We start from the raw sequence: 13,034 nt of genomic DNA, 5'->3' as shown, positions 1-13,034 counted from the left end.
CCTATTTTGTTGACACTGTTACAATTTTCGTATCTCAAAGAATTTTATCGTTTCATCAGTGTCCGAGAACAATGCTGATATTGCATGAACTTGTGAATTAATACCAATGAATGACAAAACTAGGGATATTTTCATTTGTTCACATTCCGTGAACGCAGAGCAGAACGTTAGTGAATGAATCAACTGTCAGTAGCTGGCTGTGATTGTGAAGCTTGGCGTTGGTTCATTTTTGGTATCCCGAATACAATGGTATAATGATCGAATGTGGTCTGGATTTCAGTTGAAAAGCTGCACATACCATAAGAACTGTAAACATCGATCGCCGTGCTGAGGACCAATTGGTATGGGTCTATCTGACAGCCTTCCATCCAACTACTTAATTGATAAAATTGGTTCCAAAAGGGACGGACCTCAATTCGCTCCGGTTCGTATCCTTCAAAGTAGGCATCGATGACGGGCACAGAGAAAAGGCTCTCTCTACCAATTCATGGCCAGTGAACGTTCGTTTTCGTGAATTCGAGGAGAATCGATCAAAAAACGGGGTGCAAGTTTTCAGGCTATCTTCAACGGCACACTCGAACAAGAAACCACCGAATCCATCTGTCATAACGGAGCCCTTAGACAGGGCTGCTTAGAAACATCGGCATCATTTTCATCAGGGCGCATGCTAAAAACCACTTTGGGAACCCCTTCTAACCCCGTAACAGTCGTGCCATCAACATCGTCAAAGTATCAATACCATACATGCTGCCGTCTCAGTCGTCCTGGACCTGTTTACGGAGGCTCGGAAGGGGTCTCCCAGCCGGCACTTCAAGGCAAGTACGCGTGTATTGGTGACTGTTCTGCTTCTGATGCTTTTCAAAATTGCAGCTCCACGTTAAGCTATAGACCATCGGTTTGCCGTGTTGCTTTCGAAATCAGTCAACGCCCTTCTGACGACACAAGATCCTCAACCTCCCCAGCTGAACCCAGTTATTCTAACTCACTGCAAACGATTGTGGATACACCAGGACGCAATGTGCACTGTGCTTCGGAAGCCCTGGATCCACCCGACCCAGTCGAGCGATTTGCTGGTTCCTGCAGTCGAAGTCGTCCTGGCCCTGCGGTCGAGGCTGGTGAAAGGGTTTTCCAGCCTGTGTTGACAGGCAAGTATCTTATTATTCACGACGCTCTTTCTCTTGATGCTTCGTCGAATTGCAGTGGAATACCACTGGTCATTGGCGGAATCTCTATTCCCAACGTCGCTGATGCCAACGGTTCAACTGTCCTCCTGTATTACCAAAACCTTGGCGGAATTAACACCTCTTTAGCGAAGTACGCGACTGCTTGCAGCGACGGCTGCTACGACATCTACGCATTTACTGAAACATGGCACAATGACAACACTATTTCAAGCCAGCTCTTCGATAGTAATTACGCCGTTTTCCGACAAGATCGATCACCCTCCAACAGCAACAAAAGGTCTGGTGGCGGAGTGTTGTTGGCTATTCGTTCTCGCTATAAGTCGCGGTTACTATCCCCTCCCGAAAGCCTGACGGCTGAGCAATTGTGGGTGTCGATCGAAGCGGGCGACTCAACGCTCTTCATCTGTGTGGTGTATATTCCTCCGGATCGTGTAAACGACAATACTCTTATCGAAAAGCACTTGTCGTCGCTCGACTGGATTATCTCTCTTATGGGCGCGAAGGACTACATCTGACTCATCGACTGGACTCGCATCCCGTAATCTGTTGGATGCTTATCGCACTTCGAGACTCGGACAAAAGAGCGGAGTTATGAATTGTAACAACCGTATGCTTGACCTCTGCTTTGTGAGTGAGGAAATGTGTTCCAGTTGCTCCGTAATACCAGCCCCTGCTCCGCTCGTAAAAAGTTGCATACATCATCCCCCATTGCTGGTCAGCATTGATATTTGCGTACAATGTGATTACAAAGACACGACAGAGAGCATATACTACAACTTCGACAAAGCCAACTTCGACGAGATGAACAATTTCCTCCCAAACGTTAATTGGGATGAAGAATTGGCCAATCGCGACGTCAACGACGCGGCATCAACGGTATCGTGCATCATAATCTATGCCATTGATCAATTTGTACCTAAGTGAACTAACCGTGTACCTCTTAAACCTGCATGGTCGAACTCGGAGCTTAAGCGTTTGAAGAAACGGAAAAGGGCAGCTCTTCGGGAACATGCCAAACTTCATACCGAATCCACGAAAACGCGTTATTCCAAGGCTAATTCGGACTACAGACGATTAAACGATCAACTACATCAAACGCACCTAAGACAGCTCCAACGTCGTCTGAAATCCAACCCTAAGAGGTTCTGGCAACACGTGAATAGTCAAAGGAAGGAAACAGGGCTCCCCTCAACCATGACTAACGGTGTAGTGAACGCTGCAACCATTCCAGATATTGCAGAATTATTTCGTAAACAGTTCAGCAGCGTTTTCAGTAACAAACGAACAAACAGCCAGGACGTAGCAGCTGCATCTCGCAACGTTCCTTTCTCATCCTTCTCAAGTGGACCGTTTGCTATTACGAGAGAAATGGTTATCTCAGCCGGGAGTCAACTGAAAAGTTCGAGGGGTTCCGGTCCTGATGGTATTCCGTCCTTGGTCCTGAAACGCTGTTTAATCGCTCTAGCAACACCTCTAGCCAATACTTTCAATCTCTCCCTGAGGTCGGGTGACTTCCCTGCTGGAAGGAATCTTACGTTTTTCCGATTCACAAAAAGGGTTGCAAAAGGACTGTATCGAACTATCGTGGAATAGTCGCTTTAAGTGCTACGTCGAAACTTCTCGAGCTAATTATTTTCGAAGAATTGGTTCAAAACTTCGCTCACTGCATTTCGATGGACCATCATGGTTTCATGTCCAAGCGCTCAACGACTACCAATTTAGTACAGTTCACTTCCTACATCATTCGTGAAATTGAGCAAGGCCATCAAGTAGATGCTATATATACAGACCTCTCTGCAGCATTCGATAGAATGAATCACGACATTGCTTTGGCTAAGTATGACAGGTTGGGTGTTCAGAGCGACCTGCTTGCTTGGCTTTCTTCTTATTTGACTGGTCGAAGCATGTCTGTCAAAATTGCGGACTATGTTGCTCCTTCCTTTCCCGTGACATCTGGCGTTCTTCAAGGCAGCCATCTAGGGCCATTCCTGTTTCTGCTGTATATGAATGACGTCAACTACATTCTGAAATGCCGTAAGTCGTCGTACGCCGACGACCTCAAGTTGTATCTCGTGATACGGAAACCAAGCAATGCTGTTTTTCTACAGCTGCAATTAGAAGCTTTCGCCGAGTGGTGCCAACTAAACCGCATGTCACTCAATGCATCGAAATGTTCTATAATTTCATTCGGTAGAAAACGTGCATTGATTCAACACAACTATGTTCTATCGGGGATAAGCTTGAAACGGGAATCGACGGTCAAGGATCTTGGATTACTATTTGATTCCAAGCTTACATTTAAGGACCACGTCGCCTACGTGGTGTCGAAAGCTTCATCTCAACTCGGGTTCATGTTCCGCTTCGCCAAAGAATTCAAGGATATATATTGCCTTAATGCTTTGTGATGTTCTTTGGTTCGACCAATACTGAAATATTCGGCTGTAGTGTGGTGCCCATACTACCAAAACGAGGTGAACCGCATCGAAGCAATCCAACGAAAGTTTATCCGTTTCGCTCTGAGGCATCTTCCTAGGAATGACGTCCACAACTTGCCCAGCTACAAAAGTCGTTGCATGTTAGTACACTTGGAATCACTTGAGGCGAGACGTAACATCACGATGGCATGCTTCATTGGTGACCTACTTCAAGGTAACATCGACTGTACTTCGCTGTTAAGCTGTCTTAACATAAACATCTGCAGCCGTAATTTACGCTCTCATGTTTTCTTATGCGTCCATCCCTCGCGAACAAATTATGGATTTAACGAGCCCATGCGAAGGATGTGCCGTGTCTTCAACAGATACTACGATGTGTTTGACTTTAATGTTTCACGTTGTAGAAATAAGAGTTGTTTCCGTAGAGTTTTTAATTAATATGTGTAGTGTCGTAATTTTCATGTCATTGGGATAACTATTGTATCTGTTGGCAAATGAATAAATATAAATATAAAGATTGATGTGAAATTGATATTTCCAAGCACTGACTTCGATGACGATAAGACGGTTAAAGAGGAGTGCGAGTCCAATTCAACCTGTGACGGCAACGAAGACGACAGCGATAACCGAAGCTGTTGTAGCGTCAGTTCAGCATTCAACTAGAATCATCGAGGAATAGGTGCCATTTCATTATCCGGAAACCACGGGGAAGGCAAGCAGATTCATGGAGGACCCAAGTTCAATGAAACAATCAACGGGCCTAAGATGGAACAGTGGTTTTCGGCAACAGATGAAGACAAAAAATCGGTTCTCAGTAAATGAAAATTCAAGCGCATTCAATGATGACGGCAACGTTGTGCGGTACAAGGTGTGACTATTTGCACACGGCTTTTTCTAGAAGTATTGCACGGTTTTTCGATGATGTGTTTGCCCCAGTGGTGTACCAAACCACATTCCTACTAAAGGGTGTACCGTTTAAAATCGGCACACTTTCAAATTGCTCTAAATGTTGACCCGTTGGGTAACATTAATTGAAATTTTGCGTACACATAATTTAATGTATATTCTTTACACTCTGTGAGTTGATTTCATCAGGTGCGCAAAAGTTTTCAAAATGGCGACGAAAGAACAGTGCGTGCGCGAAAAAGTTGTGCACGAGTACTTAGAGAATATGGATCTGTCGCATCGTGCCATTGGAAATAAATCGCGAATTCCACGGTGTCTGGTACTATAAAACGGTTCGACGGTTCGACGAATGTTGATCGGAGGTGAAGATCCGGAAAAAAGCCGTCAGGTCAACGAGAACGATCGCAAACGCGTCTTTGGAGCCTTTTAACGGAAACCGAAAGCCTCAGTTCGAGATATGACTAAAAAGTTGCATGTGACCAAGACTTTCGTGCATAATATCAAATCTCGAACTGGACTGCGTTCGTTCTCAAATCGTGACGAGAAACAGAATACGGTCGCAAAAAGCCTTGCCCGGAGTTGTACGACCAGAAGTTAACGAAATCACACTGCTGTGTAACGGATGACGAGACATATGAGAAGGCGGACTTCAACCAGATTCCAGGGAACCTGTATGTGACTGCCAAGGATACTTGCGGAAAGGGGAGTACACCTTTCGTTACTGCAAGCATCATGAATGGACAGGTGTATTTGGAAGAGTGCCTCCAAAAGCGTCTTCACCCACCCTCACGACGATCTTCTGCCTGGAAGGCGTGCTAGAGTGGTGTAAGGCGAATGTCGATATCGATTTCGTGCCGAAGGATCTGCACCACCCAAAAACCATTATGAAGGGGCACCTTTTAAAACGACTTAAAGTGGTGAAGAATGTAGAAGAAATGAAGAAAGCATGGGTCAAAATGCAAAAAAACTGTCGAGGTCGAGCAGAACCTTATGGCTGGGGTGAAATAAATTAAATAAAAGATGCCAAAACAAACTTCAATTGTTCATTTGGTATAGAAGGGAATACTCTAAACGCCGAAAAAATGGCAACTGTGTAATGTGCTAACTATAGATATGATAAACATGTGACATGTACACGATTAAAATTCGGATCTGTTACAGCCAAAATGATAATGAGCCTAAAATAAAACAAAAGGGATAAAAACAATCCCTGAAAATTTAGTGATGATCGGATAAAAACTTGAATTTTAAGATTTTGTGCAGATTTTAGACGGTACACCCTATACTTATAACGGTATCCAATGCACGGAGTATGCTAGTGAAACACGCGAACGTAAAAATTATCCCATGGTGATCTAGATGAAAGATTTTATGCTGCAAAAGGTTTATAAAGAGGCAACAGATATATATGATCGGAACATGATACTGGTTGGAGTATTGTAGTTTTTTGATTTCGTCGCAGTCGGAGAATGATCGATGCTTGTATATGAGATGCAAGCAGTCCACATACTTGATTATCTACATGGACATCTCAGTGCGACTCGTCGCAGAGGGGTTTTCTCTCTACCAGCGAGCCTACATCTAGATGATGGAGCGATTCGGATTGACCAAAGCGAAGTCATCGAAATTTTTCAAATGGAGGAGAATGAGCGACTTCCTAATAATCATCAATATAAGTGATTGGTTAGTGGTTTGTTGTAGGTGCGAGTCTACACCCAACCGAACATTGCATATTACGTATTGATGCTTGGGCGCTCCGTTTGAAATCCATCGTAAGCAGAAAGAAATCGAGGCGGAACGCATTTTTCGTTACCTCAAATTCATGTTCAGGACCGCGAGCTTTCGCTGGGATCAGGACAGGCAACAATGGAGGTTTTCGTCGACGCTAATTGGGCCGGCGATGTAATGACGTGGAAGTCCAATCCACTAGGCATCTCGGGAGCAGACTTTTGTTGCTTTGATCAGTACCGTAGGTGCCGTATCAATGGATTGACCGGTTGTTAAATTTTTTTTTATCGTCAGAAAAATATCATTTCGTCCGCCTGATGAACGAGCGAGGCAAGATATCAGCGACAGTATTATGGCGGATATAATGACAAAATCGTTCAATAACATCAAATTCGCAATAAGGAACAAGCCCAAAAGACTTGGGTATCGATTCCGCTAAACTGTAGCCGAAAATATGGGATGTTAAATATGGTTGAAAGCCAAATTGCGATATTGCATTTGTTTTGTCCGGAAGAAACATTAGTTTGGTATTATTTCTGATAACTTTGGGATCTGTTTGCCTGAACTGTATTGTTTCTAAATATATGCATTACAGCATTACAGCATTACAATAATTGCATTACCTCTCTAATAAACAGCATGATTGGCTGCAAATGAGCTGTTCAATGCTGTAGCTTCTAGCAAATGATGTGTAATGGGTGTCTTCCTTTAGGCTATTTATAATTCATTTAAATGAATAACTGAAAATATGCATGCCATCGGTCATAATTAACTGCGGATGGCGAATTATAATTCGCCTCTGAACAAAATGTATGCTATCATGGTTGCCCATAACTGCTTTGAATAATTGAATTATTTTCAATACTTCGCATCATGGCCCACACTGAGCTATCGGTAAACTATTCAATTCTGTTGTTGACACAATTTAATCAAAAAACCATAATTAATTTGAGCATGCGGCGGGGCATAGTTAAATTGTTCGATTTGCATTCGATTCGATAGGGGGTGGTTCCGCTGGCTGCAACTGGCATTCGAACTGTATGCAAACATTGATTAGTGTTTGCATAAACAAATGCTTGAAATTGATTTGTCTTATTCGAATTGATTTGTCTTAAAGTTGTAACCCCAGTGTATCCAAATTTCTGATTTTGGAAATTTGATCGAAAATAAAAGATAAAGCAAGAATGTATCAAGAAAATAACGAGAAAGAGTAATAATGTTATAATAATGTTATCATTAATATGAAATTCATCTCAGATCATGATCAACAATGGCAACACCTGCAAATATTTTTGTGCTATGCATCAAGAACATCGTTTTATTTAAAGGAACATAATTTACTATTACAATCTGTTTCTGTATTTGATGATTGTTGTGTTTCTGCCATCTATTGCAATGCGGTGGAAAATTATTCAGATGAACATGTACGTTTTGGGCGTGAGCCAATTAGGTTATCTGTACACCAATAGTCATGCATATAATTACAAAAAAATATATGTTTGAAACATGCAATAGAGATATTAAATCCAGGACATGCGTTGGATAGAATTTTCAGGTGTTCTATTGAATACAAGTTTTTCTCATGTTCGTAAATATATTCATTTCCTTGCATAGGAATGAAAATTTCAATCTTCCAATTGTAACACAGATAATCACGTGTGCGGTACAGCTGTGGGATATTCTGTAACATTGTAGATATTGCTTTTTATTTTTGAAACCCCTTTTCCCATAAAAGCATAAACTCAATAAAAATGACCAATTACAACGGTTTTCAAAATACAAAATACCAATAACTAGGTATCGGCTAGTAATATGGGTCACAACAGGATCTACGGGCGGAAGGAACAACTGACTACGATGGACCCCCTTCGCGTACGAAGGAGGGTGGCGGGGGTTTTGGATGACAAAAGAGGCCATTGAAACGGTTTACTGTTCTGTATCTATTAGGTTCAAGTACTATGGAAACGACTGTTTTTACTGTTGGCGGAACGAATTCTACTGTTCAACAGGGAGTTGATTACTGGCCTACAGGTCTTACCTCGGTTTCATTCAGACCGATAGGAACACACCTCGGGTTCACTACAGAATGGTTTGACAATAACAAAATCCGTGGTCTCAATTATCAACACTCACAACAGGTTGGGACAGTACTCGCCATCATCTTCATGCTTTATACAAAACTTTCATCGTGTGGTTTAGTTGGTTATATTTAGTGGCCTTGCGCGATTTGGATTCAAACAATGGAATTTCTTGATCTTGTACCGGCTTGCGGGACGTTTGGAAATCTACTGTACTAACGATCATTGTACACGCTAAACAAGGAAGAGGATCGTGGTCGGTTTTTTGTTACTTTTTCCAGTACAGATTTGAAGTTTTTGGTGTTCAAAATCTGAAAATACACAGATGATTGGAATGAACCGGGTTGTCGAAGCGAAGAGTATACTGTAACTATTTCTATCATGACACATATTTCTAGAAAAGAAAGATAGGGTGAAAGTTGTGGATTTAGTTTACAATTGGTACTAGAGTGTGGATAGTAAGTAGGCAATATTGGGTTGATAGAAATGACTAATAGAAGTAACATGTGGAGGAACTCATAAATATTTTTAAAAGATGCATCTGCAGAGAATATGTGGGAAAAATATGGAAAAGGCAGCTAAAATTAAAATAGAAAAGAGAAAAGCGAAAAATGCTGCTATAGGCTACGGGTCTACAGTATCTTACTTGGTTCTGCTTGATTATTGTATTGTATTAGCATTACCATTTTTTGTTAACTAGAATTTATATACTTTGGTCAACTTCAAAGGTCTCAAACATTCATCTATACGCTAACATGTTGATCGGCGACAATTCTACGAATGTGTTCAATGGATATAAAATTACACGAAAACGGCATTACTAATAGAATACTGCAGACTTTCGCTCTGGTGTTGTTTTTTGTTGTAGTTCTCCTTGTTGCAAGTTGATGAATGGACGCAGACGATTGCGCTAAGATACTGCTTCAAAGTGCTAAGCACTTGAAACGTACCCTCAGACCAGGGCCAATTGGTCCAGCAGCTTCGCATCACTTTGGCAGGCTCATCAGTCTCGTCAGTAATAGCTCGGTATCGGTGTAGGCCGTGGTACAGTATTCAAAGCTTGAAGCTTTTCCGCAGATTTTTAAGCGCCTTTTTCTGATTCTTTTGAAAACTTCGCTGAAAGTTTGCGGTAGTACTGCTGCGTCTCGACGTAGATGAATACGACAGTAGATCCAATGGTTTTATACTGGATAATTTAGATTCTAGTTTTGACGACTGTTGTGATTCGATCGTTCGAATGTTTTGGTGGATTGACATATATTTTGTATGGAAGACAGGTGAAGAAAAAAAAAGAGAAGAAGGTTTTTTGTAGACTTTCCAATGTTCAAGAGTCGTAAGTCGTGTTTGAGAAGCTATACTACGTTTGCTGCGTGTCTGTTTGGCGTGCTAGATTGTGTTCCACTCGTAATGCCTTTGCTGTGATTCGTGGTGATGCTTAGTGCTGATTACTGATTACTGGTTAGCTGTGTGAGAAGTTTGCGGTAGTGGCCGTTCTTTTGGCAAGTTCAGTTTGTGCTTGTGTACAGGCAAATGCGCATACTGGTGGAATAAATTTGTGAGAGATAGGTATCTTACCTAAACTGTGCAAGAATTAGTTCTATAAAATATATTGATGAACAGAATTTTTATTTACCGATATACACGGCTTGTAAAGAAAACTGTGAAAACGTTTTTTTTTTTTATTTTCAGATTTTAGAATGTAGATTATATGAAAAATATATACAAGATGTGCTATAAAAATGGGGCCGATGCTGTAAAGCTTTTCGTTTTCTTTCATATATATCTTCTTTTTAATAATATCAATTCCCACGACGCTCGCTCTATGCATATCTCTCATTGTCAAAACCGGTCAGATATTTTTCTTCTGTGGATTTCTTCAAGACGAGTGTCACTTTCTCCTTCATAGCTACACGGACCATATTCCCAGCCTTGGAATTATAATAGCACTTCGGGTCTTGGTCCCTGTCCCTGTCGTAAGAGGTAACTAAACAGGTGACAACGCGAGTAAGGGCTCAGTAGAGTCTATGGAGACAGCACGGAGAAAAACCGTGAATATCCGAAACAGAAGGAGTTCCAGGTACATCAGGATCGCACCAGTAAGATCCTGAATACGTCAAACTGGTTATGATATGGAATACGAATATGATACGGAAACAAACTAACTGTGACACTAAAGGTTTACAGTCGTGATATCCTACTCCCTGAGAAAGGAAAGGTGAAGCCTTCTTGAAATGGTGTATGGATTAATGGTGCAGACCTTCGGGTACATTCGATGCGCGTCTAGGTTTGGGCACTAGGTACTAGGCTCAGATGTAACATTTCTGACTTGCGCTGATCCGGCTCTGAACACGGTCCCCATGGAGGGACTATGTATAACGAGCGGACATAGCGTCCCGAAGTGGAGACCCAACAATCATGAACACAAACGAGAAAATGTTCGCAAGAAGGGGTAGGCTACAGAGATCGCCAGTCTCCCCTAGGACAACAGCGAGAACCACATGGAGAGATTGGTTTAATTCAGGTGTTAACGCAGAAATCTATCATCACCATTCCCATGGAAGGACTGCAGTTTGGGATTTCAAAGTCAAAGGAAAGTAAATGAATCCTACGAGGCCAATAAGGACAAAAACAATGTCCACGCCAAGATTAAGCATCTATTTACGAATAACAAATTGTCCGTTACGGCTGCTGACCGCGAGCAGTAGTTGCGGAAAAGGCACTAGTCGAGGTTAAGAGTAAGATAACCGTTGATCTCGGAACACTCGATCTGATAATAGAAAGAGGGATATTCCTGGATACGAAGAAGACCTGAAGAAGGCAAAAAACAATAACCTGGTCAACACGAAGGGAGGTGAAGGCAGTGGACGGCGTACTGTCAGATCTGTGCAGGTAAATGTGGTGAGAAAGGGCATGTTGCGAGAGACTGCACGAAGCAACCGAGATACCCGCTCTGCAAATCAGAGATCGATAGCGACCATGCGATAGGAGGCCACCCGCGTCGTACAGAGAGAATGCTGCTAAACTTTCACTAGTTTTCAACGAGGAACTGGTAGCAGCGGCGAGAAGACTGCAGGTGAAGAAAGCGCCCGGCTCCAATGGAATGTGGTCTTGAAAGTGGCGAAAAGGCGTTCCCGGACATTATAAGGACAGCGCTGCAGAAATGTCTGGATGGAGGTCACTTTTCTAAATAATGGAAGATACAGAAGTTAGTGTTGCTGCTAAAACCGGGAAAGCTTCCGGGAGTACCAACATCATATAGGCCTATATGCATGTAAAAAATGCAGTTTCCGGAAAGGCAGGTTTGTGTTTAAAAAAAGGAGCATCGGGTTTGGTTTTTGTGGGTGCGAGCCCCACACGACGTCTGGGCTAACTCTTATTTTCGAACTATGTTCACTTGATTGCGTTATCCGCGACATTCTGCTTCATTGGAACCCATTTCCGATCAGTGGATTGAGAAGGTTACACCTGAACAATTCTCAGGTTACTTTAGAATTTGATGGAACATGACGTGTTCGCAGACCATCACTTGAAATTCTGCAGACATACACGAACATAGACTTCAAGGTTACATGATTATTCTTGACCTTTATCCCATGTCGCAGCCTGGCGTGGTCCAAACCGATGAAAATCCGTGGACTGATGTCTTGATATGATATATATATATATATATATATATATATATATATATATATATATATATATATATATATATATATATATATATATATATATATATATATATATATATATATATATATATATATATATATATATATATATATATATATATATATATATATATATATATATATATATATATATATATATATTGCCGGGCTTTGTGTACGGTTAACGCTCTGTCCGGGAGATTCCCCGTCAAATAAATTTCATTTGAAAGGTTGGTGGAAAGGCTGGATAGTGCGATCGTTTCAAGGTAGGTATACCATCTACCAGAGCTGCGGCAACACACACGAGCTAGGTACAGCCTTCATCGCGATGGGGGAGATGCAGAAATGGACGATTGGCTGGTGGTCGATCAATGAAAGTATGTGCAGATTGAGGATGCGAGCCAGTTCTTCAACATCAGTATTATCAACGTCCGCAGCCCCCATCTAGCTAGCACCGATGACGATAAAGAAGAATTTTATGCGCAGCTAGAGCGTGAATACGATCGCTGCCCAAAACACGACATCAAAATCGCCATCGGTGATTTGAACGTTCAGGTCGGTCAAGAGGAGTAGTTCAGACCAGTAATTGGTAGGTTCTGAAAACGGCCTAAGACTTATCGACTTCGTTGTCTCCAAGAGAATGTACATACGTAGCACCTTCTTCCAGCACAGCCTCCAATACCGTTACACCTGGAGATCACCTCAGCAAACAGAAACACAAATTGACTACCCTTTGATCGACGGTCGGCACTTCTCGGATATCATCGACGTCAGAACCTATCGTGGCGTTAACATCGATTCAGACCATTACCCGGTGATGGTCAAACTGCGTTCTAAACTGTCAGTCATCAATAACATAAGACACCAGCGCTCACAACGGTACCACCTACGACGACTGCAGGAGCCGAACGTTGCTGCAACACACTCGCAGCGTCTTGAAGCTTCGTTACCGGGAGTAGATGATGTATGCTGCTCCACTCGATGAATGCTGGAACACCTTGAAAGCAGCCATTAGCAGCACAGCAGAGACCGCCA

At 42.2% G+C, this 13,034-nt stretch overlaps 1 protein-coding gene across 10 annotated transcripts in view; it reads right to left on the bottom strand.

The window, feature by feature from the left end:
* Positions 1-13,034, bottom strand: part of LOC129770241 (SCY1-like protein 2) — a 295,540-nt gene that overhangs the window by 23,675 nt on the left and 258,831 nt on the right. For 3 of the 10 annotated variants that reach the window (XR_008742068.1, XR_008742072.1, XR_008742071.1), the window contains one exon: positions 8,292-9,546. The exons of 4 other annotated variants lie outside the window; for them this stretch is intronic. The gene's annotated coding sequence lies outside the window, so the exon portion shown is untranslated. Of the gene's footprint in view, positions 1-8,291; positions 9,547-13,034 lie in introns of those variants that run through there. 3 more of the 10 variants (XR_008742069.1, XR_008742070.1, XR_008742073.1) reach the window with 3 other exon arrangements.

Source organism: Toxorhynchites rutilus, chromosome 2, assembly GCF_029784135.1.
Source record: "Toxorhynchites rutilus septentrionalis strain SRP chromosome 2, ASM2978413v1, whole genome shotgun sequence".
Lineage (NCBI taxonomy): Eukaryota > Metazoa > Arthropoda > Insecta > Diptera > Culicidae > Toxorhynchites > Toxorhynchites rutilus.
This window is presented reverse-complemented; position numbering and strand designations above follow the sequence as displayed.